At 44.4% G+C, this 26583-nt stretch overlaps 1 protein-coding gene across 2 annotated transcripts in view; it reads right to left on the reverse strand.

Moving 5' to 3' along the window:
• The window catches only part of LOC126163122 (adenylyl cyclase 78C-like), an 812464-nt gene extending 803270 nt beyond the window's left edge, over positions 1-9194 (reverse strand). For both annotated transcript variants that reach the window (XM_049920046.1, XM_049920045.1), the window contains exon 1: positions 9050-9194. The gene's annotated coding sequence lies outside the window, so the exon portion shown is untranslated. The remainder of the gene's footprint in view (positions 1-9049) is intronic.
• Positions 9195-26583: the final 17389 nt, after the last annotated feature.

Raw genomic sequence — 26583 nt, forward strand, 5'->3', positions numbered from 1 at the left:
TCCCTAAATCACTCCAGGCAAATGCCGGGATGGTTCCTCTGAAAGGGCACGGCCGACTTCCTTCCCCATCCTTCCCTAATCCGATGCGACCGATGACCACGCTGTCTGGTCTCCTTTCCCGCAACAACCAACCAATCTGTGGTTGCCGTACGCGGTCGCCCTACCTTTCCAGCACGTTCATCCGTCACGTTCCCAGTCCGTTGAAATGTTTCAAACAGATCCTTTATTGTATCGCTTTTCGGTCCTTTGGTTACATTAAACCTCCGTTGAAAACTTCGTCTTGTTGCAACAACACTGTGTTCTAGGCGGTGGAATTCCAACACCAGAAAAATCCTCTGTTCTAAGGAATAAACCATGTTGTGTACAGCACACTTGCACGTTGTGAACATCACACGCTTACAGCAGAAAGACGACGTACAGAATGGCGCACCCACAGACTGCGTTGTCTTCTATATCTTTCACATCACTTGCAGCGCCATCTGTTGTTGAAAATTGTAACTACTGTAATTTCGAAAGTTGGTCCGCCTGAAAATGTACTGTTGTCCCAAGCATATTGCAACAAACGGTGTATTTCTATCGCTGCTCGTTTAGTTTTTATTGCCGTTTCAAATATACCGGCCATTTTTGAAACACCCTGTATATTACCTGAACAAATAGACCCTCAGCGGACTTGGGAGGAAGCTCACAAGCTACTATGGATATACGTTCAAAGATGTTTCAACTAAATTTTGCAGTTACTTCCCGCTATACTTATGGTAAACACGGAATATATCATTGTTCTGGACCTACGATTGTCGGTCGGATTATTTCGAGAAAAAGGTCTCGCTCTTTCCCTAATCCGAAAGCAATTTTCTTCTTACTAGACGACACACATTTCTCCACTTACCTCAGCAGCGCCAGACTCTTAAAAATGGCTAACTACCCTCAATACCACCATAATAAAACTGTTCTTTTTACCAAAATAATCGATACTTTACCTGGGTGCTCCTCAAGACGCATGCCCCTCTCGAACGACTCACTCGCCAGATATCAGTAAGGCCCATTCCACAGAAGAATGGAAAAATTTGTTGAAACTGTCCGCGGGGAAGGTCAGTTTTGGGTATGGAGAAGTGTAGGAACACTCGGGGCAGTACTGATCTCTTAGATGACAATAAGAAGAAAGCTAACCTTAATTTATGAAATGATGAAATGCAGACATTCAGAGAAAGTTTTGACAACGTTGAATAGAACATATTTTAGAAATTTTGAAAGTAGCAGGGATAAAATAAGGACCGAAAGGTCAATTAACACTTCCACAGAAATCACACTGCAATTACAAGTGTCAACAACATGACTGAGAAGGAGTAACTGAGAAGAGAGTGAGCTGTAGCCTATCCACGATGTTACTGGTATTTAATCCGTAAATTGAGCAGGCAGTAATCCAGAGAAAGGATGGCAGTTCGCAGAGAAGAAGTAATAATACGGTCAGAGTGGGCAAAGGAACTGGAAGAACAGTTGAACGGAACCGATAGTATTTTGAAAGGCGATTATAAGGTGAACGCCAACAGAAGTAAAACAATGGTTGTGGAATGTAGTGAATTAAATCAAGCGACGCCGAGGGAATTAGATTAGGAAATGAAACACTAAAAGACGACATTTGCTATTTGGGCGCGAAGCTAAGTGACGATGCAAGAGAGGGGTGAAATACAGACTGGCTAGGGCGAGAGCAAAATTTCTGAATAATAGGAATTTTTTAACATCTAACACAAATTTCAGTGCTAGTAAGCGCTTTTCTTGAGGTATTTGTATGGAGTGTCGGCTTGTATAGAAGTGAATCGTGGACGATTGCAAGCAGTTCAGGCAAGAAGAGAATAGAAATTTTTGAAATGTGGTACCATACGAGACTGTTAGATGCAGAGATCGACATATCTTATAACTAATGAAGAGGTACTAAATCGAACTGGGAAAAAAAAAAAAACGGCCGGCCGGCGGTGCGGCCGTGCGGTTAAAGGCGCTTCAGTCTGGAACCGCGTGACTGCTCCGGTGGCAGGTTCGAATCCTGCCTCAGGCATGGATGTGTGTGATGTCCTTAGGTTAGTTAGGTTTAATTAGTTCTAAGTTCTAGGCGACTGATGACCTCAGAAGTTGAGTCGCATAGTGCTCAGAGCCATCTGAACCATTTTTTTTTGAAAAAAAAAATAAATGTGTGACACAATTGACTGAAAGAAAGGATCAATTGATACAACACATCCCGAGGTATCAAGGAATACTCAGTTTACATCTACATACATACTCCGCAATCCACCATACGGTGCGTGGCGGAGGGTAGCTCGTACCACAACTAGCACCTTCTCTCCCTGTTCCACTCCCAAACAGAACGAGGGAAAAGTGGCTGTCTACATACCAAAAGATCATTTATATAGATAGAAAACAACAGCAGACCTACCACACTTCCCTGGGGCACTCCAGATGATACCATCACCTCCGATGAACACTCACCCCCGAGGACAACGTACTTGGTTCTATTACTTAAGAAGTCTTCGAGCGACTCACATATTTGGGAACCTATCACATATGCTCGTACCTTAGTTAGGAGTCTGCAGTCGGGCACCGAGTCAAACGCTTTCCGGAAGTCAAGGAATATGGCATCAGTCTAATACCTTTCACCCATGGTTCGCAAGATATCATGTGAAAAAAAGGCGAGTTGCGTTTCGCAGGAGCGATGCTTTCTAAGGCCGGGCTGATGCATGGGTAGCAACTTCTCTGTCTCAAGGAAATTCATTATCTTCGAACTGAGAATATGTTCGAGAATCCTGCAACAAACCGATGTTAAGGATATTGGTCTGTAATTCCGAGGATCCGTCCTTCTACCCTTCTTATATACAGGCGTCACCTGCGCTTTTTTCCAGTCGCTCGGGACTTTGCGTTGGGCAAGAGATTCGCGATAAATGCAAGCTAAGTAAGGAGCCAATGCAGTAGAGTACTCTCTGTAAAACCGAATTGGAATCCCATCAGGACCTGGCGATTTATTTATTTTCAAGCCATTCAGCTGCTTCACAACCCCAGGGATGTCTATCACTATGTCTTCCATACGGGAATCCGTACGAGACTCAAACGGCGGTATGTTTGTGCGATCCTCATGCGTGAAAGATTTCTCAAAGGCTAAATTTAAAATTTCAGCTTTCGTTTTGCTGTCTTCCGTTGCCAGGCCAGACTGATCAGTGAGTGACTGGATGGAAGCCTTCGACCCGCTTACCGATTTTACCTAAGACCAGAATTTCCTTGGGCTTTCAGCAAGATCTTTTGCTAAAGTATGACGGTGGTAGTGGTTGTATGCTTCGCGCATCGCTCTTTTTACAGCAGCACGGATCTCTACTAATTTTTGCCTGTTTAATAGAGGGGACTAGTGGGGGAGGAGAGGGGCGAGGTGGTAAGAAGTACAGAGAGGCACCTCGGAATAAATACGGAAGGCGGGCTCATATGGACGGAGGTTTTAGTAAATCAGGGATGAAGAGGCTTGCACAAGATAGATCTCTCATCAAATCAGACTTCGGACTGAAGGCCCCAACAACAGAATCACAGATTAGGGAGTGGAAGAGAGTTAAGTTTCCATTTTCTCTGACTCGGCAGTCGTCTTGTTTTCTGCGTCTCGGCTGTCACCATAAAGGTATTTTCAACCGGTGCTCTTTCGAGTGTCAAGCGAGGCAGCGAGTCTGCTAGCGAGCCGGCAGTATAAAGAAGAGAGCGGGGACGGCGCCTGGCTGTGGCTCAGCGGAAGCCGTAAATCTGCGGCCCCCGTAAGAGGAGGACGCTGTCGGGGCAGATAGCGCCCTCCACGCATTCTCGTCACGACCCCGGCGACCGCCCGCCGCTGCGAGCCGTGTCGCCAGCAGGTGACCTACGGCGTCACGGCGCACAGTAGCGCAGGCGAGGTGTCGGACCAAGGTGCGCGGGGGGGAATCGGGGCAGTATAAGGAGCTGAATCAGTTACGCGGCATATTAGGCAGTACCGCAACAGCGTCTGTCAAATTAATTGTTCCATCACAAACGACACGCCAGACTTTGTTAAACTTTTTACGGTATTATACAGGGTGAGAAAAATTCCGCACTAGGATTTCGCAGCGTGATTCCTCACATACTGTCAATAAAAAAGCGTCTGTCACAAAATTTCTCCTGCCTATAAATTTCAGGCAGTAAATGCACGTTAAAGTTTAGCAATTTGGCAACGCTGTAACGACACGCACGGTAACTATCAGCAAACGGAGCACTGTTGTGGCAGCTGGTGCAGCAGATAACGTTTTTGCATAATACAAAGGAGGTAAAGGGTTCAATTCTGGGTCGAGGCTTATTTGTTTTTACTTACTAAAAGTAGTCGGCGTGGTACGTTATCTGGCGTTTTATTCGTCATACAGCGATTAGAGTGGGTCTTCTACAAAACATTAGCTGTTACGTTCTACAAACACAGAATTGGAAATACAAATCGTTTTCATTGGTCAGCTTTTAAAGAAGCATTTTTCACGCCGTGAACGCGTATTTTTTCGCACCACTACATTTACATGATTCCAAACTTGTTTTTTGTGTACCGTCCCCCAACGGTCCCATCGATTAATATCAACAACTATTCTTGCCGCATTTAGGTCCATTACATTTCGTTAGGGCCTTACGTCACCAGCAACGTGTTTTGCAAACCAGTATTGATAGCTTACGATACTACTGTCCCGATGATGTCGCCAATCAGCTGTTACTTATGTAGGAACACGTGAGGCCAAGACTAACCTTAGAAGATGGAAAGGTAAAACTACATATATAACATACGTCCGTCTACAGAAAGCTTTTGAGAATCTTTAGTGGAATACACTCTTTGAAATTCAGAAAGTGATTGTTGTTGTAGTTGCACCTTTCACTCAGATGACTGGCTTGATGCAGCTCTCCACGGTACTTTGTCCTATGCACGCCTCCTCATCTCAGCATACCTACTGCAACCAATATCCATTAGAGACTGCCTACTTTATTTACCCCTTGATCTTTCTGTAAAATGTTTCCCCCTGCACTTCCCTCCAATACTACACTCCTGGAAATGGGAAAAGAACACATTGACACCGGTGTGTCAGACCCACCATACTTGCTCCGGACACTGCGAGAGGGCTGTACAAGCAATGATCACACGCACGGCACAGCGGACACACCAGGAACCGCGGTGTTGGCCGTCGAATGGCGCTAGCTGCGCAGCATTTGTGCACCGCCGCCGTCAGTGTCAGCCAGTTTGCCGTGGCATACGGAGCTCCATCGCAGTCTTTAACACTGGTAGCATGCCGCGACAGCGTGGACGTGAACCGTATGTGCAGTTGACGGACTTTGAGCGAGGGCGTATAGTGGGCATGCGGGAGGCCGGGTGGACGTACCGCCGAATTGCTCAAAACGTGGTGCGTGAGGTCTCCACAGTACATCGATGTTGTCGCCAGTGGTCGGCGGAGGGTGCACGTGCCCGTCGACCTGGGACCGGACCGCAGCGACGCACGGATGCACGCCAAGACCGTAGGATCCTACGCAGTGCCGTAGGGGACCGCACTGCCACTTCCCAGCAAATTAGGGACACTGTTGCTCCTGGGGTATCGGCGAGGACCATTCGCAACCGTCTCCATGAAGCTGGGCTACGGTCCCGCACACCGTTAGGCCGTCTTCCGCTCACGCCCCAACATCGTGCAGCCCGCCTCCAGTGGTGTCGCGACAGGCGTGAATGGAGGGACGAATGGAGACGTGTCGTCTTCAGCGATGAGAGTCGCTTCTGCCTTGGTGCCAATGATGGTCGTATGCGTGTTTGGCGCCGTGCAGGTGAGCGCCACAATCAGGACTGCATACGACCGAGGCACACAGGGCCAACACCCGGCATCATGGTGTGGGGAGCGATCTCCTACACTGGCCGTACACCACTGGTGATCGTCGAGGGGACACTGAATAGTGCACGGTACATCCAAACCGTCATCGAACCCATCGTTCTACCATTCCTAGACCGGCAAGGGAACTTGCTGATCCAACAGTACAATGCACGTCCGCATGTATCCCGTGCCACCCAACGTGCTCTAGAAGGTGTAAGTCAACTACCCTGGCCAGCAAGATCTCCGGATCTGTCCCCCATTGAGCATGTTTGGGACTGGATGAAGCGTCGTCTCACGCGGTCTGCACGTCCAGCACGAACGCTGGTCCAACTGAGGCGCCAGGTGGAAATGGCATGGAAAGCCGTTCCACAGGACTACATCCAGCATCTCTACGATCGTCTCCATGGGAGAACAGCAGCCTGCATTGCTGCGAAAGGTGGATATACACTGCACTAGTGCTGACATTGTGCATGCTCTGTTGCCTGTGTCTATGTGCCTGTGGTTCTGTCAGTGTGATCATGTGATGTATCTGACCCCAGGAATGTGTCAATAAAGTTTCCCCTTCCTGGGACAATGAATTCACGGTGTTCTTATTTCAATTTCCAGGAGTGTATTACTCGGGGTTTTCCAGATCGCGAAACATTGCATTGGCACTAGTCTGTTTGAACCACTGCAGTGTATACACCACTGAAGTCGTGGATATGCAATCTTTTGTTGCGCCTGTCCTACTAGAATAGCCTTCCTGATGCACAGCTATAATTAAAGTACATTTTTATATTCCACTTTCCTGCTTCCGCCCCATTAGGAGGTAATATGGTATGACCTTGGTCGGGTCTACAAGTACATTGCTAAATGTACACATTTACTGTAAACTAATGCGAACTAATTGCCGTGCAGAAAGCCGAAGTGATGAGGGCATCCCTATTACGAACCGCCTAAGCCCTTTGACTACCAATTTCATTTGAAAGACATTAATGTATGATTGTTTTAATTACTGTCTTAGAAGTAACAATATGAAAAGATTTTTTCCCACCGTTTAGTTTTCCAAGGGGTTTCGGGGGTAGGAAATACAGGATTATTCATAATACCTCCAGGGTTTCGGAAGGCGACACCGCAAAAACCTACAAGGAATACTGAAAACAGACACACGTCAGTTGACAGGGGATCTTTCAGAGTTTGTAACTGACACTACGGGTGCTCAGTGCGGGCTTGCGGGCTTTATTTCTGACGTGGCAAGCGTCAATTCAAGGGTGCAAACTTCTGACACGATGTGAATGGGAAGGCGCGAAGGCAGCCCGCTTTTCGAATCTGATAATTGGGTTGCCCATTTGTAAGTGCGAACGAGGATTAATGATGAATCTACAATTTCAATCTATAATCATACGAATATTACTAACCATTAGTGGGCTTCCCTTGACCCGACTGACAATGGTACATACACTCCTGGAAATTCATTGTCCCAGGAAGGGGAAACTTTATTGACACATTCCTGGGGTCAGATACATCACATGATCACACTGACAGAACCACAGGCACATAGACACAGGCAACAGAGCATGCACAATGTCGGCACTAGTACAGTGTATATCCACCTTTCGCAGCAATGCAGGCTGCTATTCTCCCATGGAGACGATCGTAGAGATGCTGGATGTAGTCCTGTGGAACGGCTTGCCATGCCATTTCCACCTGGCGCCTCAGTTGGACCAGCGTTCGTGCTGGACGTGCAGACCGCGTGAGACGACGCTTCGTCCAGTCCCAAACATGCTCAATGGGGGGACAGATCCGGAGATCTTGCTGGCCAGGGTAGTTGACTTACACCTTCTAGAGCACGTTGGGTGGCACGGGATACATGCGGACGTGCATTGTCCTGTTGGAACAGCAAGTTCCCTTGCCGGTCTAGGAATGGTAGAACGATGGGTTCGATGACGGTTTGCATGTACCGTGCGCTATTCAGTGTCCCCTCGACGATCACCAGTGGTGTACGGCCAGTGTAGGAGATCGCTCCCCACACCATGATGCCGGGTGTTTGCCCTGTGTGCCTCGGTCGTATGCAGTCCTGATTGTGGCGCTCACCTGGACGGCGCCAAACACGCATACGACCATCATTGGCACCAAGGCAGAAGCGACTCTCATCGCCGAAGACGACACGTCTCCATTCGTCTCTCCATTCACACCTGTCGCGACACCACTGGAGGCGGGCTGCACGATGTTGGGGCGCGAGCGGAAGACGGCCTAATGGTGTGCGGTACCGTAGCCCAGCTTCATGGAGACGGTTGCGAATGGTCCTCGCCGATACCCCAGGAGCAACAGTGTCCCTCATTTGCTGGGAAGTGGCGGTGCGGTCTCCTACGGCACTGCGTAGGATCCTACGGTCTTGGCGTGCATCCGTGCGTCGCTGCGGTCCGGTCCCAGGTCGACGGGCACGTGGACCTTCCGCCGACCACTGGCGACAACATCGATGTACTGTGGAGACCTCACTCCCCACGTGTTGAGCAATTCGGCGGTACGTCCACCCGGCCTCCCGCATGCCCAGTATACGCCCTCGCTCAAAGTCCGTCAACTGCACATACGGTTCACGTCCACGCTGTCGCGGCATGCTACCAGTGTTAAAGACTGCGATGGAGCTGCTAGCGCCATTCGACGGCCAACACCGCGGTTCCTGGTGTGTCCGCTGTGCCGTGCGTGTGATCATTGCTTGTACAACCCTCTCGCAGTGTCCGGAGCAAGTATGGTGGGTCTGACACACCGGTGTCAATGTGTTCTTTTTTCCATTTCCAGGAGTGTAGAAATAACATGCAACAAATTCCAGTCGGTTCTCCAATAACCTATCGTGGGACTCACAGGTTGAGTTGCCAGTCAGCAGGTTAGGTAAAAGCACGTCATTGTTGTTTTGGATACTCATCACCGCTCCTCTAAGTGAACAACCAGTCAAACACCCAACAGGCACTCTTAGTCTTTACATGTTTCTACCTTCTTTTTTTTTTTTTTTTTTAACAGAAGGAGATGGAATACCCGAAATGAAATCCGTGTTTTAATCACAACGCCACAGTTGTGATAGGTGATGACCGGTAGTGTTCCTCAGGAGATATGACGTCATAAACATTGACCTACATGGAAAATTGGATTAAAACACTCTTTTTTTTTAAATCCTGAGATGGGGAGGTTTACCGGTGCGTGCGTGCATGCGGACTTACCCTCCTGAGTGGTGTGAGGCGGACATCGCCGGCGGCGACTGCTGGGGGTGGTGTGGCTGGGGGCGGAGGGACAGCCAGCAGCCGCTGGGAGGTGATCTTGCGCACCGCCTTCACCCACAGCTGGCGGCGAGAGCTGCCTCCGTTCAGGGCCCTGCAACACCGCAACGTAAGTTCTCACTGGGCGCCCTGGCATACGAAAGCAACGTATGGTCAGCAACAGTTGCTTTGCAAGAAAAAAAAATACAGTTATTATACCACTTGTTAGCTACGTCTCCTCTACACCCGTTAAAGATAAAGTGTGCGTACAGTAGTGTTACACGAGAACCGGAAGTCATTTCGTAACTGTACCATATTCTTCGGGAGCCAGATTGTAACGTTGACGAGACAAGTTTTGGAACACGAATTGTAACGTTGACGAGACAAGTTTTGGAACACGTATTGTGTTCGAGTAAAATGACTTTTCTGGAGACGAGAAATCTACTCTGTAGGAATCAGCATGGGTTTCGAAAAAGACGGTCATGTGAAACCCAGCTCGCGCTATTCGTCCACGAGACTCACAGGGCCATAGACACGGGTTCACAGGTAGATGCCGTGTTTCTTGACTTCCGCAAGGCGTTCGATACAGTTCCCCACAGTCGTTTAATGAACAAAGTAAGAGCATATGGACTATCAGACCAATTGTGTGATTGGATTGAAGAGTTCCTAGATAACAGGACGCAGCATGTTATTCTCAATGGAGAGAAGTCTTCCGAAGTAAGAGTGATTTCAGGTGTGCCGCAGGGGAGTGTCATAGGACCGTTGCTATTCACAATATACATAAATGACCTGGTGGATGACATCGGAAGTTCACTGAGGCTTTTTGCAGATGATGCTGTGGTGTATCGAGAGGTTGTAACAATGGAAAATTGTACTGAAATGCAGGAGGATCTGCAGCGAATTGACGCATGGTGCAGGGAACGGCAATTGAATCTCAATGTAGACAAGCGTAATGTGCTGCGAATACACAGAAAGATAGATCCTTTATCATTTAGCTACAAAATAGCAGGTCAGCAACTGAAAGCAGTTAATACCATAAATTATCTGGGAGTACGCATTAGGAGTGATTTAAAATGGAATGATCATATAATGTTGATTGTCGGTAAAGCAGATGCCAGACTGAGATTCATTGGAAGAATCCTAAGGAAATGCAATCCGAAAACAAAGGAAGTGGGTTACAGTACGCTTGTTCGCCCACTGCTTGAATACTGCTCAGCAGTGTGGGATCCGTACCAGATAGGGTTGATACAAGACATAGAGAAGATCCAACGGAGAGCAGCGCGCTTCGTTACAGGATCATTTAGTAATCGCGAAAGCGTTACGGAGATGATAGATAAACTCCAGTGGAAGACTCTGCAGGAGAGACGCTCAGTAGCTCGGTACGGCTTTTGTCAAAGTTCGAGAACATACCTTCACCGAAGAGTCAAGCAGTATATTGCTCCCTCCTACGTATATCTCGCGAAGAGACCATGAGGATAAAATCAGAGAGATTAGAGCCCACACAGAGGCATACCGACAATCCTTCTTTCCACGAACAATACGAGACTGGAATAGAAGGGAGAACCGATAGAGGTACTGAAGGTACCCTCCGCCACACACCGTCAGGTGGCTTGCGGAGTATGGATGTAGATGTAGATGTAGATGATTTGAGTGGTCATGTGTTTGATAGTCGAGTGGGAGCAGATTGAGTCAGTAGGTCGCGTCACTTGGGTAAGTAGACAGGATTTGGAGTGGAACAGAGCTCAACTGAATTTTAGTGAAGATTCAAATGAAATAAATGTCTGCGATAGGTAACAAGTGGAAATGTTGTGAGAGGAAGGAAATTAATTAATGAATGCAGAGGAGAAGATGTGAATAAGAAGTTACGAGGGAAGTTATAGTCGAAATAAAGTGGGCCAGGTGTTCAAGGCTTACAATCATGTGTGCGTGATACGAAAAGTAATCATACAACACGACATTTCATTTAAGCTTCAATAACTTTCTTGGCGAATATTCCAGAATGGCCCTAACTAAAATGAAGGAGACACTATTGTGAGTGCGAACGGAAACACATCAATGTTCAAAACTTTGCCTGGCAAAAGTTAACTATAATTAGAAATCCCCCTCTTTAATTTTTTTTTTTTTTTTTGAGTCTTCAGTCCGCTGACTGGTTCCATGCGGTCCGCCACCATTTCGTGCCCTCTTTGCCTGTGCTAGTTTCTCCTTGCTTCTGCCGTTAAGCATTATTTTGTTTCCAAGCTAGTAGAATTCTTTAACTTCATCTACCACGGGATCCCCAATATTGAGTTTAAACTTATCACGACCTTTATTTCTGCTCCTCGTCATTACTTTCGCCTTTCTCCGGTTTACTCTCATTCCATATTCTGCACTCATTAGACTTTTCATTCCTTCGACAGATCGTGTAATTCTTCCACACTTTTCTATGAGAATAGCAATTTTATCCGCGAACCTTATCATTGATATTCTTTTACCGTGGAATTTAATCACACTCCTGAACCTACCTTTCAATTTCGTCATTATTTTTCGGTGTATGGACTTAACCTTTGGGGTGAAAGACTGTGTCCCTATCTTATGCCCTTTTTAATCCAAGTACTTTGTGTTTGGCCTTCCATTATTATTGTGCCTTACACACGTTTCTACAGCCTTGAATTTGTCCTCTAACCATTCTTGCTTAGACATTTTGTACTTTCCACCATTCTCAAATTTCAGACATTGATATTTTCTTTCCCCAGCTACACAGTTTCCGTCCGTCTGCAATATCATTTGCTATCAAGAATAACCAACCAAATACGGCGTGTAGGGTGGTGAGCTTACAATTTCTCGCTCTGCACGACATACAGATCAGTTTTTCCGATATAATCTTCAAGGGATAATGAAAAAGGGTGTATCTATCAGTCTGCGGGCAGGAAACTTATTACGCGGAATTTTTATGCATTAAGAGTAAGCTGTCAGAAAAGACAATGCATAGTATGTAGAAGGACCAAGAAAGAATAATGAGAATGAAAGCCTAAGGGAAAGTGAAGTAGTACTACACGGCGTGTTAAAGGATAGAAATTATTGATTGAGAAAAAGCGGAAGAAAAAGGATAATAATAAGGAGTACCAAATAGGTGATTAGTAATAAACTTATTTTAGAAATTGGGGACCTCGAAGTAGGTGTTAAGAAATTTTGCTACCGTGGAAACTAAATAACACATGACGGATTAAGCAACGAGGACACAAAAAGCAGATTATTACAGGCAACAGGCGTATTTCTAGCCAAGAGAAGTCTCTTTACATCAAGGATCGGCATTAATCTGACGAACTAATTTCGTAGAATGTGCATTTGTATGGTAGTGGATCACGGACTCTGTGAACTCCGGAACAGAAGGAATCGAAGCGTCTGAGACATGGTACCACAGAAGGATGTCAAACATTGGGTGGACCGGTAAGATATATAGAAGTTCTCCAAAGAACTGGTAAAAGAAACAAAAGTGAGGGTGACACCGATCGACCAGAAGCAAGGACAGAGCTATAGGACATGTGTTTAGACATTGGGGATAACTTCAGTGATGCTAGAGAGAGCTGTAGAAGGTATAAGTTGTAAGAGAAGACAGAGTTTGGAATACATCCAACAAATAATTGAGAATGCATGGTGAAAGTGCCACTCTGAGATGAAAATGTTGCTCTAGAGAGGAATTCGTGGCCAAGCGCATAGAAACATGCAGAAGACTGACTATACAAATAAAAGCAAATTTTTATGACCTTAAGGAACTCTCGTACATGTACCCAGGCAACCGTAGTACGTTAACTGTACAACATGTTGTATACAATAATAATAATAATGATAGATCCGTCGATTGTGGAATGTTAACACTAACGTCATCCCCATTATCAGTGATCTCCTGGGATTGTTACCACATAACATACACATTCGAAGCTCAGGAGGAATGTATTCCTACAATATGAGGAGAATGGCTCTCAGTAACAAAATGTAAAGTGGAACAATTAAGTGGAGAAGAAGCAAACAAACTAAAAAAAAGATGGAATTATCCGAATGGGGAAAAGAGTTCCTGTTAAACACGTTGGTATCCCGCCACTGTTTGGGGCGTCTTCAGACATGTCTTCGCTGGTCGTTGGGGATCAGTTCAAAGCGGGACTCATCATGTAACACTACGCTCTTGCGCACGTTAGCTCTTTAAAGCCTGTACTATGGTAAGTTGACGGGCTTCACCTTATAAGAAAGGCTTTTAGTATATATGTTGACCGCGTGTACCTGAATGGAGGCAAAATCAGACTTACGCCCACTCAGTAACAACAATGATACGTCAAGCAAGTCTAAAGTGCAACTACACGTTAGGACGGACAAGAAACATACACAGCAGATGCTACCAATTGTTAATAATACGGTCGCCAGCCTAATTAGGCATTAACTGAGTTTGTTCCCTGTACAAGAGGAAGTACGTTCAAGCACAACAACACGTAGCAACACTGCATTATATGGTAAATTTTAGAACCAGAAAATCTACTGAACTAATATTTTCACTTTCTGTACTAATATGGACAAGCTATAAATACACAACAATACACTATAATGTTTACTACAAAATTCGTATAGTCTATTGATCTGATTGAAATCGGGCAAAAGTTACCCTAGAAATAGCACTTTCGAAACACACATACAATATCAATTTTAAAAAGGGTAAAACACTGATAAATTTAGGATTTATATTGACTTTAACTTTGCTGGTAAAATCAGTTCAGTACACTTCAGAATTCAAATGAATAGAAAAGAAAAAAAGGGGGGGGGGGACCCTGAAACTGTTATGATCACTGTATTGAAATTTTGATTATTGGAAGCATTAAGCATTTAAGATTTCCAATATATGAATTACTACTCTTTTTGTCTTATTTCCTGCTCATTTAGCTACCGTTATTTTTGTCTCAAATTAATTAAATTTCATTACTAAACCAATTTCAACATTATCTTCCAACTTTGTCAGACCTATGTTATTTACCTATATATTCATTAATAACAAAGTTCTTTAAACATCATTCTAACACTAGATAGGTCTGCAGGTAATTATTATTAACATAAACTTTAAATCTTCATTTCGGGACACTCGGATTGCACAACATGTGGAAAGGACCCTGTCTAGGATAGTTGTGAGGATAATTAAATGATAGGACAGTTCTGGTAAAATTTAAGTTGTTATTGAACAGAATGTAGCAAAAGTAACACTGGTCCACACGAATACAGTGCTAAAAGTTTCAACCTGTTCATACCGATGAGGCGGTGGGCAGGCGGCGAGATGGCGAGGCACAAAGCACACATACAATCACAGCAATGGCTCTTGATGTACCGGCACTTTGCTTCTTCTTAGCGTCGCAATCCTTTTCCTTTTAGTGCCAATGGAATATTGCCATGCTGTATAGGCGTCGGAAACGGCGCATCCGAGGCTCAACGAAATCACGTTTTCCAGCAGAGCCTCCTCAATCCAGACCGTGTTTCTCAGATCGATGCCCAACTCCGACTATTATTGCTGAGCCCATTATGCCGTACAGCGCCCGTTTGCATTTTCCCGCGCTCGCCTGCCTCCACCTTTTCCTGCTCCCCTACAGACAGGGTATTCATCAAAGGTTTTGCATTCTACATATCCTCGTACAAGGGCAGTTCAATAAGTAATGCAACACATTTTTTTTCTCGGCCAATTTTGGTTGAAAAATCCGGAAATTTCTTGTGGAATATTTTCAAATATTCCCGCTTCGTCTCGTATAGTTTCAGTGACTTCAGACAGGTGGCAGCGCTGTACGGAGCTGTTAAAATGGCGTCTGTAATGGATGTGCGTTGCAAACAACGGGCAGTGATCGAGTTTCTTTTGGCGGAAAACCAGGGCATCTCAGATATTCATAGGCGCTTGCAGAATGTCTACGGTGATCTGGCAGTGGACAAAAGCACGGTGAGTCGTTGGGCAAAGCGTGTGTCATCATCGCCGCAAGGTCAAGCAAGACTGTCTGATCCCCCGCGTGCGGGCCGGCCGTGCACAGCTGTGATTCCTGCAATGGCGGAGCGTGCGAACACACTTGTTCGAAATGATCGACGGATCACCATCAAACAACTCAGTGCTCAACTTGACATCTCTGTTGCTAGTGCTGTCACAATTGTTCACCAGTTGGGATATTCAAAGGTTTGTTCCCGCTGGGTCCCTCGTTGTCTAACCGAACACCATAAAGAGCAAAGGAGAACCATCTGTGCAGAATTGCTTGCTCGTCATGTGGCTGAGGGTAACAATTTCTTGTCAAAGATTGTTACAGGCGATGAAACATGGGTTCATCACTTCGAACCTGAAACAAAACGGCAATCAATGGAGTGGCGCCACACCCACTCTCCTACCAAGAAAAAGTTTAAAGCCATACCCTCAGCCGGTAAAGTCATGGTTACAGTCTTCTGGGACGCTGAAGGGGTTATTCTGTTCGATGATCCTTCCCCTTGGTCAAACGATCAACTCTGAAGTGTATTGTGCTACTCTTCAGAAATTGAAGAAACGACTTCAGCGTGTTCGTAGGCACAAAAATCTGAACGAACTTCTCCTTCTTCATGACAACGCAAGACCTCACACAAGTCTTCGCACCCGAGAGGAGCTCACAAAATTTCAGTGAACTGTTCTTCCTCATGCACCCTACAGCCCCGATCTCGCACCGTCGGATTTCCATATGTTTGGCCCAATGAAGGACGCAATCCGTGGGAGGCACTACGCGGATGATGAAGAAGTTATTGATGCAGTACGACGTTGGCTCCGACATCGACCAGTGGAATGGTACCGTGCAGGCATACAGGCCCTCATTTCAAGGTGGCGTAAGGCCGTAGCATTGAATGGAGATTACGTTGAAAAATAGTGTTGTGTAGCTAAAAGATTGGGGAATAACCTGGTGTATTTCAATGCTGAATAAAACAACTCCTGTTTCAGAAAAAAAATATGTTGCATTACTTATTGAACTGCCCTCGTACATTGCCTACGTATGGACCAGGCGTACAATTACAACTTTAACATCTTACAATAGTTTCAACATTAGTTACACTTCACTTTGATAACAACATTACTTGAAATTGAACATAAACGTTAAGATTCACATCGAAATTTGTTTACAGTTTCTTTAACGTATTGGCATGAAAAAAAAGAAATGAAATCAGCACATCGATTATACTCATTTATCGAAATTCAGAAGAAAACAAATTACTACATATACAATAGTATAGCGTTGTTGTTGTTACAATCACTGACAAGGGAATGGTCAGATTTCTCATGCCGAAACATGTATTGCTTTCTTTGGCACTGTTATTTAACTGTGCAAAAGTTCCGTATGCAAAATTGTAGCTGCTGACATGAACTGGAAGTCACCTATAAAAAATCACGAACGTGGCTGTGTTTCCTGCTTGGCGCTTGCAGTGACGGCTGGCCACCCCTGGAAATGGCGAGTCGCGAGCGTTGTGCGCATGGTCAGCAAGTGCGGCCGTCTTATCGCGGCGTTCACTAAAGAGGAGTACCGCTGCACGATTTTGGTGGAAAGGGGAAACGAATATTCGATTCTGTGGCATGCACGTCCTTTTAATTTCTGGTACGTATTTCGAAATATACCGTCCTGAAACTGGTTAGAGACGTGAAAGATGTTCTGTACATGTTCATCTATACTCCTCAAGCCACTTTACGGGGAACATTCAATCTCCCCTCACAGGTGATGGCGAACCCTGTAAATGTTTTGCTGCTTGCCATGGAGATATACCACAGACGCCAAATGAAGCAAACAACAGAAAACACGTGTGAAGACTATGTGTTGTGCGACATGGTTGTTACACTTCTAGACGAGCATGTAAATGGTGCAGACATGTGGCTAGAAACAACTGAAACGCTTGATATTGCAGACTGTGAATCTACAGACGGCGAAGACACCGACGAAAGTTGCATTCATGAAGACTCTTCGAGTGATAGTGCCACGTACCATCATCAATTATCTCCGAAAGTAACACCGGCAACTACAATTACCTTATCAAACAAAGAAAATGCGGTGACGTATTGGTTGAGCGAAAGTGGTAAGAAACGCCTACATGTCAGTACTGTTCAAAATAAGTATCGCTTTGTCCGTTCTGAACGTGAATTGCGTAGATCGAAAAAGGAAGTCGCTGGACGACGAAAGAGTCGACTGGAAATTGCGACGGAGATAAATGCGCGACTTTTTGTGCTATTTACCGATGCCAGACAACAGTCATTTAGTGTCAGCGATACAACTTTGTGTAATTGGGCATTAGAGATTGCCAACGCGATAGGCGCTAAAGAATTTACAGCTTCTCAAAGTTGGATTAGTCGCTTCAAACGATCACATAAAATTGTGGCAAGAAAAATAACAAAATTTGTATCGAGGAACAGGTCGGAAAATGAAGTGACACAAATCGAAATGATAAAAGCTTTTCTTACGAATGCTAAAAATAAGATCGCTAGTTTCAGTGAATCGTACGTGTACAATGCAGCTCAGTCGGGTTTTCAAAAAGAAATGCGTGCGAAAAAAAACACTGTCATTCAAAGGGGAAAAACATATTGAGGCGATTGCGCAGTCCACGACTGCACTCACCCATTCATACACTATAATGCCCATAATTAGTCTGGATGGTTCATTGCTGCCTAAACTATATGTGTGTCCTCAAGGACCAACTGGACGTTTTAGATCACGTGCCAAAAGAACAATGTTCTACGCAAACAATCTTGTGGTAGACGCATCGAAGTCTGGAAAAATGGGAAATGAAAACGTTACACTTTTCATGCGTCATGCTTTTCTGCCGTTCTGCGGGAACAAATCTCTTCTCCTTCTAGATTCGTGGTCAGGTCATAAAAGGTATGATTCATCAAAAGCTGTATTTCGAGTCCACCCTGACAAAGAAGTAGAGATACTTCAGATTCCACCCGGCACGACGAACGTAATTCGACCTTTAGAAAGAGAATATTTCCGTGAGTGGAAGGCATTTGACAGAAAACTAACAGAGAAAATTATTGTGTGCAGATCACTGCAATTTCCTGTCTATCACCGTGACAATATTCTCAAGCTGCAATCAGTAGTACATTATCAATTTTCCTCCCCATGGTTTCAGAATTTGATTAAATATGCGTGGCACTCCTCGAAATATACCGATACTAGACCTGATTCATTCCTAACACCAGCCCAGTTTAGTCTACGGACATCTAACAACGTCTGTGATTAGGGCTCTCATATGTCATCTCTGCTTGTATGTTCTTGGTGCACAAAAAATCTATGTTTTGAACATTGCATCAGTACTTCGCATTTTTGCGGTACTTACAACAAATAAAATTTGGACGTGTTCTAAACCTTATATTTATTTGTGTCTATTTCATAGCTATTTGGAAACAATGTTGTAGATAACATATCAGCCATATTTGTCAAAGAGTGTTTAATTATCATACGATCGCTTTCACTGGGCGAATCAGCTCTCTCACTGCTGTGGCAACAGATCAGCACATAGCTAACGCCACCTTGTCCCTAGATGGCGTTGGTATAACGTAGCGAGAGAGGTCAGGGTTGTACAAGAGGCAGTTATAAGCACGGAAACGATGCGACAATGATGTCTTACTTCATAAATTTGTTTACAGACTTCCAGGTCACGTCAGCAGTTAAAATTCTACATACAGACTTCTTGCAATGTTAACTCACAGTGGTAAAAAAAGCAACATAGGTTTCGACATGACAAGTTGGACCATTCCCTTGTGAGTACAATTCGTCAATGAGATTCCAGGCCGAAGATTTGTCTGGAGACGGCCCGGACAGCGTCGGGATACCAACCTAACTGTCGCACGACATATAGTCCAATAACCATAAGTGATAATCTGGGGCGTCATTTCGTGTCGCCTTTGGTTGTCATCTGCGGCAACCTGACAGCACAGCGGTAAGTCGACGATATTTTGCGCTTCGCTTTGTATCCCTTCACGGCAAGCCATCCTGGGCTTACGTTTCACCGAGATAATGCACGCCTGGACACGGAAAGAGTTTCCACTGCTTGTCTTCATGCTTTGCAAATCATACCTTGGCCAGCAAAATTGCCAGACCCCTCCCCACTCATCCCTGGGAGGATTAAGGGTCAGCTGGACGGAATTTGGCACGATATCCCTCAGGAGCACAGCCAAAAATTCTATCAATCACTGCCAAGCCGAGTAACTACTAGCATAAAGGTAAGAGGTGGACCAATGCAGTGTTGCCTTTCTCAATTCGTGAAGCTCTTTCTCTTGCTTAAATCATCCAATTTGTCTTCTGTACATGTACATAACATCTACCGATTTCCATCCCATTCGGATAATTCCTTCGTGGAATTTTTTGGCTTAGAGTATCTGTGCTTAAGAAACAATCATTGACTGTACACATCCACAGTTTCGCTGCATATCACAGGCTTCACCAGACTAACGTAAATACACTGAATGTAGTAAAGACAGTAAAATACAAGACAGCTGTGAACGACCATAGCAAAACGGTCGAAACGTCAGCAGTTTAGTTGTTCTAGTAGCTACAGAAGAATGCTGAAGATAAGGTGGGTAGATCACGTAACTAATGAGGAGGTATTGAATAGGATTGGGGAGAAGAGAAGTTTGTGGCACAACTTGACTAGAAGAAGGGATCGCTTGGTAGGACATGTTTTGAGGCATCAAGGGATCACAAATTTAGCATTGGAAGGCAGTGTGGAGGGTAAAAATCGTAGAGGGAGACCAAGAGATGAATACAATAAGCAGATTCAGAAGGATGTAGGTTGCAGTAGATACTGGGAGATGAAGAAGCTTGCACAGGATAGAGTAGGATGGAGAGCTGCATCAAACCAATCTCAGGACTGAAGACCACAACAACAACAGTAGTTTACAAAGATGCGGCCGAGTACCCAAAATTATTTTATCCAAAACACATAGTACTGTTCGAAATAGCCCACAGGTGTCCTAAGTAAGTTGGAAAAAACCTGGAGTAGACTTGACTATATGCAACAATCTAGTCTCTGTTCAGAACAACAATAACAACAAATAATAATAATAAAATAGATGCAGTAATAAATACATGGTATTACACAAGTGTCAGTATATTGAACAAAATGGCTCTGAGCACTATGGGACTTAATATCTATGGTCATCAGTCCCCTAGAACTTAGAACTACTTAAACCTACCTTACCTATTTTTTTTAATCTCATTTTGTTCGTTTTTGTTCGTTGAATCTGATCGGAGCGGATGTCCTAAGACACCCTTTTAAGTTCGTTGTTGATCTATTAACTCAGTTTTTTTTATTACAGAGGGCAGCTAACCCTCTGACCGAACACGCTGAGCTACCGTGCCGGCACAAACACGCAGTCCCCGGGCAGAGAAAATCCCCAACCCGACCGGATACCTAAGGACATCACACAACACCCAGTCATCACGAGGCAGAGAAAATCCCTGACCCCGCCGGGAATCGAACCAGGGAACCCGGGCGTGGGAAGCGAGAACGCTACCGCACGACCACGAGCTGCGGACGTATATTGAACACTATATTCAGGAATTTCCTCGAAGGTTTTGGCGAATAAGAGTAAAGACAACTAACAATTGTTGACAGCAACATAGAACAATCAAATCACGAGATAGAGAAGACGAGGAGATAGTAGGAGAAGGTTAGCATATGGGATGGAGGAAAGAAAACAAAAACAGACAATGATGGGGACTGCAGGGTCAGTGTTGATGATGACGTTTGGTTTGTCAACTGCGCGGTCATCAGCGCCCGTACGAAGTCCCAGTTATTTCACAGTCTAATTTTTTACGCAATCCAATATAACCACTACCACGAATGATGATGATGAACTGATGAGGACAACACAAACACCCAGTCCCCGGGAGAGAAAATCCCGAAACCGGCCGGGAATCGAACACGGGACACCGTGATCAGGGGCAGCAACGCTAGCCATTAGACCACGAGTTGCAGGCAGGGATAGTGTTGACAGTGTGGCATAATACTGGCTCCCTGTTGGACAAAAGGAAGACAACTTGGATATGCCAGGAGAGAAGTAAAGACAAGTAAAGATGTGGAAAGCTTGCAGACGGTTTTTATTTTATTTTATTTTATTTTTTTCTGGTCAAAATTTTCTAATTTTTTGATTTCCCGGGTTTATTGGACTATTGCGACGGTAAATAAAGGTCGTCATGCACACCTGGTATGGCAATAGCTATGTTCTTTGGACTCACATTCTCATACAATTAGATTTCACCAGTTGATAGTTCCAAGACGGTGCCCCAGATATTACTTTTATCAACAAAGACTCTGGACTGAAGACGAAATACTGGGGGAGTTGTGAGAACTCAAATTTAAATGATGACTTCTACTACCGACATACGATCCATTGATGTCAGCAGAAGGCGCTACATTCACAGCAGTGCTTCAAAGTAGCTTCACCTAGTGCCAATGCAGGCATGACGACGTACTCGTCCGGAGAACCCGTGTTGACTGAACAATGCCATGTGTTTGCCACGTGATATTATAAAGTCTCGACAAGTATCTTACACATCAGACTACTAAGTCACTCGAACAAAAGTTTTAAAGTGTGGTTGGACCAGGTCAACGAGCTGGGCATGAACCGAGACCACCACTTCCAGTTCGCCTTTAAGGCGAAATGACTCGTGTATGTTCACGAGCAAGAAGAGCAAAGTGTGCGAAAAACAATCGGAATAACTGCCAACAACTTGGGGAGAAAATCTATCGGAGAAAGTGGTGAGTGCGGAGGAAGGAAATTTGGGCTTATTGAAAAATGGTTCAAATGGCTCTGAGCGCTACGTGACTTAAGTTCTGAGGTCATCAGTCCCCTAGAACTTAGAACTACTTAAACCTAACTAACCTAAGGACATCACACACATCCACGCCCGAGGCAGGACTTGAACCTGCGACCGTAGCGGTCGCGCGGTTCCAGACTGTAGGGCCTAGAACCGCTCGGCCACTCCGGCCGGCGGGCTTATTGAACAATCATTGACAATGCACGCCCATAGATAAGCTCCATATCACACACAGGCATCACCCAATGAACGTACATTCGCAGGAATGTGAGGATGCACCGTAAACCGCAGAAGCGACCTACCGGCTCAACATGACACGAGCTGATGCGGTATAGGACACAGCAGTGTCACAGTTTAGCTTGTTAAGCTTTTTTCAGGAATCGGAAAATTTAAAAAGATGCTACAAATTTAATACTAGAAGAAAATGACCCACAAAATTACTCACAGCAGCAGAAAATGGTATAACGGTAGTAGGATTCGTTATGAATACGTACAGGATATAAATGTTAAGATTCGCTGATAACATTGCTATCCTCAGTGAAAGTGAGGAAAAAATACAGGATCTGTCGAATGGAATGAACATTCTAATGAGTACCGAAACTGGATTCACAGTAGAACGAAGTAAGAGGAAAGTAATGAGAAGTAGCAGAAATGAGAACAGCGAGGAACTTAACATCAGAATTGGTGATCACCAAGAACATAAAAAAAAGAATTGTGCCACTTAGGTAGGAACACAACCCATGACGGACGGAGCAAGGAAAACATAAAAATCCGACTAGCAATGGCAAAAGAGGAATTCCTAGCAAAGAAAAGTCTGCTAGCATCAAATACAGGCCACAATTTGAGGAAGAAATTTCAGAGAATGTACGTTTGGCGCGCAGCATTGTATGAGACACTGACTGTGGGAAAACAGGAACAAAGGAAAATGGAAGCATCTGAGACGTGGTGCTACAGAAGGATACTGACAAGTAGGTGGACTGATAAGGTGAAGTATGAGGTGGTTTTCCGCAGAGTCGGCGAGGAAAGGAATACGTGGAAAGCACTGACAAGAAAAAGCGACAGGATGATGGAACATCTGTTAGGACATCAGGGAATGACTTCCATGGTACTAGAGGGAGATGTAGAGGGTAAAAACTGTGGAAGAAGACAGAGATTGAAATAGATCCAGCAATGGCAAAAGAGGAATTCCTAGCAAAGAAAAGTCTGCTAGCATCAAATACAGGCCACAATTTGAGGAAGAAATTTCAGAGAATGTACGTTTGGCGCGCAGCATTGTATGATACACTGACTGTGGGAAAACAGGAACAAAGGAAAATGGAAGCATCTGAGACGTGGTGCTACAGAAGGATACTGACAAGTAGGTGGACTGATAAGGTGAAGTATGAGGTGGTTTTCCGCAGAGTCGGCGAGGAAAGGAATACGTGGAAAGCACTGACAAGAAAAAGCGACAGGATGATGGAACATCTGTTAGGACATCAGGGAATGACTTCCATGGTACTAGAGGGAGATGTAGAGGGTAAAAACTGTCGAAGAAGACAGAGATTGAAATAGATCCAGCAATGGCAAAAGAGGAATTCCTAGCAAAGAAAAGTCTGCTAGCATCAAATACAGGCCACAATTTGAGGAAGAAATTTCAGAGAATGTACGTTTGGCGCGCAGCATTGTATGAGACACTGACTGTGGGAAAACAGGAACAAAGGAGAAAGGAAGCATCTGAGACGTGGTGCTACAGAAGGATACTGACAAGTAGGTGGACTGATAAGGTGAAGTATGAGGTGGTTTTCCGCAGAGTCGGCGAGGAAAGGAATACGTGGAAAGCACTGACAAGAAAAAGCGACAGGATGATGGAACATCTGTTAGGACATCAGGGAATGACTTCCATGGTACTAGAGGGAGATGTAGAGGGTAAAAACTGTCGAAGAAGACAGAGATTGAAATAGATCCAGCAAATAATTCAGTACATACAAGGGTGAGTCAAATGAAAACCTTAAATATTTTTTAAAATATTATTTATTGTGCAGAAGTTGTACAAAGCTGTATCACTTTTCAACATAGTCTCCCCCGCTCTAAATGCTTACAAAGTGCATAAATTCCTTTAGAAAAAAATTCTTTTGATAGTCTGCGTACCTCTTCCTCAGAACGGAACTTCTTTCCTCGCACTGCGTCTTTGAGTGGTACAAACATATGGAAATCACTTGGGGCAAGGTCTGGTGAGTATGGTGATTAAGGAAGACACGCAAAATGCAGGTCTGTGATTGTTGCAACTGTTGTACGGGCAGTGTGGGCCTTGCATTGTCATGTTGCAGAAGGACACCTGCTGACAGAAATCCACGTCGCTTTAATTTGATTGCAGGCCGCAGATGATTTTTTAGGAGATCTGTGTGTGATGCACTGGTGACAGTGGTCCCTCTAGGCATGTAATGCTCCAAAATGACGCCTTTTTCGTCCCAAAAGAAAGTCAGCATAACCTTCCCTGTTGATGGTTCTGTTCGAAACTTCTTTGGTTTTGGTGATGAGGAATGGCGCCATTCCTTGCTCGCTCTCTTCGTTTCCGGTTGGTGGAAGTGAACCCAGGTTTCGTCCCCAGTAACGATTCTTACAAGGAAGCCATCACCTTTTCGTTCAAAGCGCCGAAGAAGTTCTTCACAAGCATGAACACATCGTTCTCTCATTTCAGGAGTCAGCTGCCGTGGCAACCATCTTGCAGACACTTTGTAAAACTGGAGCACATCATGCACAATTTGGTGTGCTGACCCATGACATGCTGCAATGTCATTCAGTGTTACACGGCGGTTTTCCTTCACTATGGCCTCAACTGCTGCAATGTTCTGTGGAGTCACAACTGATCTGGACGAGGAGCATCTTCCACTGAAGTCACACCATTTGCGAACTTCCTACTCCATTCGTAGACTTGCTGCTGTGACAAACATACATCACCGTACTAAACCTTCATTCGTCGATGAATTTCAATAGGTTTCACACCTTCATTACGCAAAAACCGAATAGCAGAATGCTGTTCTTCCCGAGTTCAAGTCGCAAGTGGGGTGGCCATTTTTATACTGAAACAGCGACGGTATGTGTGCATCTTCACTATGTTGCCACCTATAGGCCATTCTGCACGATGTTTGTAGCACGATAATCAACTTACAGGATACCGGCGTGAAATTTCGATTTGTTATTACAAATTTAAGGTTTTCATTTGACTCTCCCTCGTAGGTTGCAAGTGCTGCTTTGAGAAGAAAACGTTAGCGCTGGAGACTGATGACAAAAAAAAGGTTACTCACAAGGAAACGTTAGTAAAACCGACCGCATATTTTTAGGAGAAAATATCACACTTGCAAGACACACTTTGTCGCTTAATTCTGATAGAACGCAATAATGAGCTTCTCAATGTACTGATTTTAAACATTGCGCTACTTTCTTTGGATTTTAAGGGTGTCCCTGTTAAAGTGAAGTACACACGCAGGAGACGCGCTATTCTCCAAAGTGATTGGAATGACTCGGTTGTAAATCGAATATCATTAACTTTATTTTGTAATAATTCTTCAATTGCTTAGGTTTATTCATTCTTATTTTGGCGCTGCAGAATAATAATACAAGAATACTGTTAAAATAATATTGAAATTATATACGCGTGGGTGGCCTTTTCAGGTACCCGAGTAATTTATCTGTTTTTCGCGTAAAATAACATGTATTCTCGAAGAATATTTCAAAATGTTTCGGATATACGTATCAAACCGTCCCCTACTTCTCCACGTCTTCGGCATCACTCGAATAGCAGGGCTCTGGATGTCACTCCGTTGCACAGTGCTCTGCTCTCGGGCATTAGGCAGCTGCATTAGGATGGAGCAAGTGGAAAACTGCAAGCGCACGCAAACTTTAAAAGCAGTACATTCGGAAGGTCATAACTGCGTACTATCTGGATCATAGCTCTAATTTTCAAGTGAGATCGATTGTCGGGGCTGATATCTCGCAGGTGTATTTTTTTCTTCTTAACAAGTCAAGAGGTCAAGTAGTTGATGTCTCCTTTTCAGACGTAGAGTGCTCCAGAGTGAATTAAGCAGGCAAAGAAATCTTCGGCAGTCTTTGAATTTAAGCAATGTGACAGGCAATGAAAATATTGTTAACACGTCACTTACATCGTATCATGTTGACAACAACATGTTATCAACCATTCCAGATTGATCCTAAAGAATTTTAAGATAGTTAAAATAAATTGAAACAAAATTAAAATTAAATTTTGCTTACACCTTTTTCACTGCATATAAGAATTTATTATGGGATGATGTCGTACATAACAGTGCTGTATTCTCGTTCTGCTATTACAGTTAAATTATCATAATGAAAGGATACATAATTGGATGTGAATGACCAACGGGTAACAACAAAAGCAGTTCAAACATCTAATGAATTTTGCAACATACTGCCGCATTACACAACGTAACAACTAGTCGTTCATATCTTCAGTAGAAGCAGCAGCGAACTGATCTTAACTGTACCATTATTGTGCCTATTACGTTTACCGAATTATTGGAAAGCTAAGAAAGAATGTAAACAAATGGAAGAATAATATGTGATGGCCTGGAAAATAAAAAATAGTACGAAATTGTCAGCTGGGACGCGTATTCTTCTTTAATGAACACTAACGAAATTGTCATCTCGAAATTCGAAAACAGAATGTTCTTAAAT

This window comes from Schistocerca cancellata, chromosome 2, assembly GCF_023864275.1.
Source record: "Schistocerca cancellata isolate TAMUIC-IGC-003103 chromosome 2, iqSchCanc2.1, whole genome shotgun sequence".
NCBI classification, from domain to species: domain Eukaryota; kingdom Metazoa; phylum Arthropoda; class Insecta; order Orthoptera; family Acrididae; genus Schistocerca; species Schistocerca cancellata.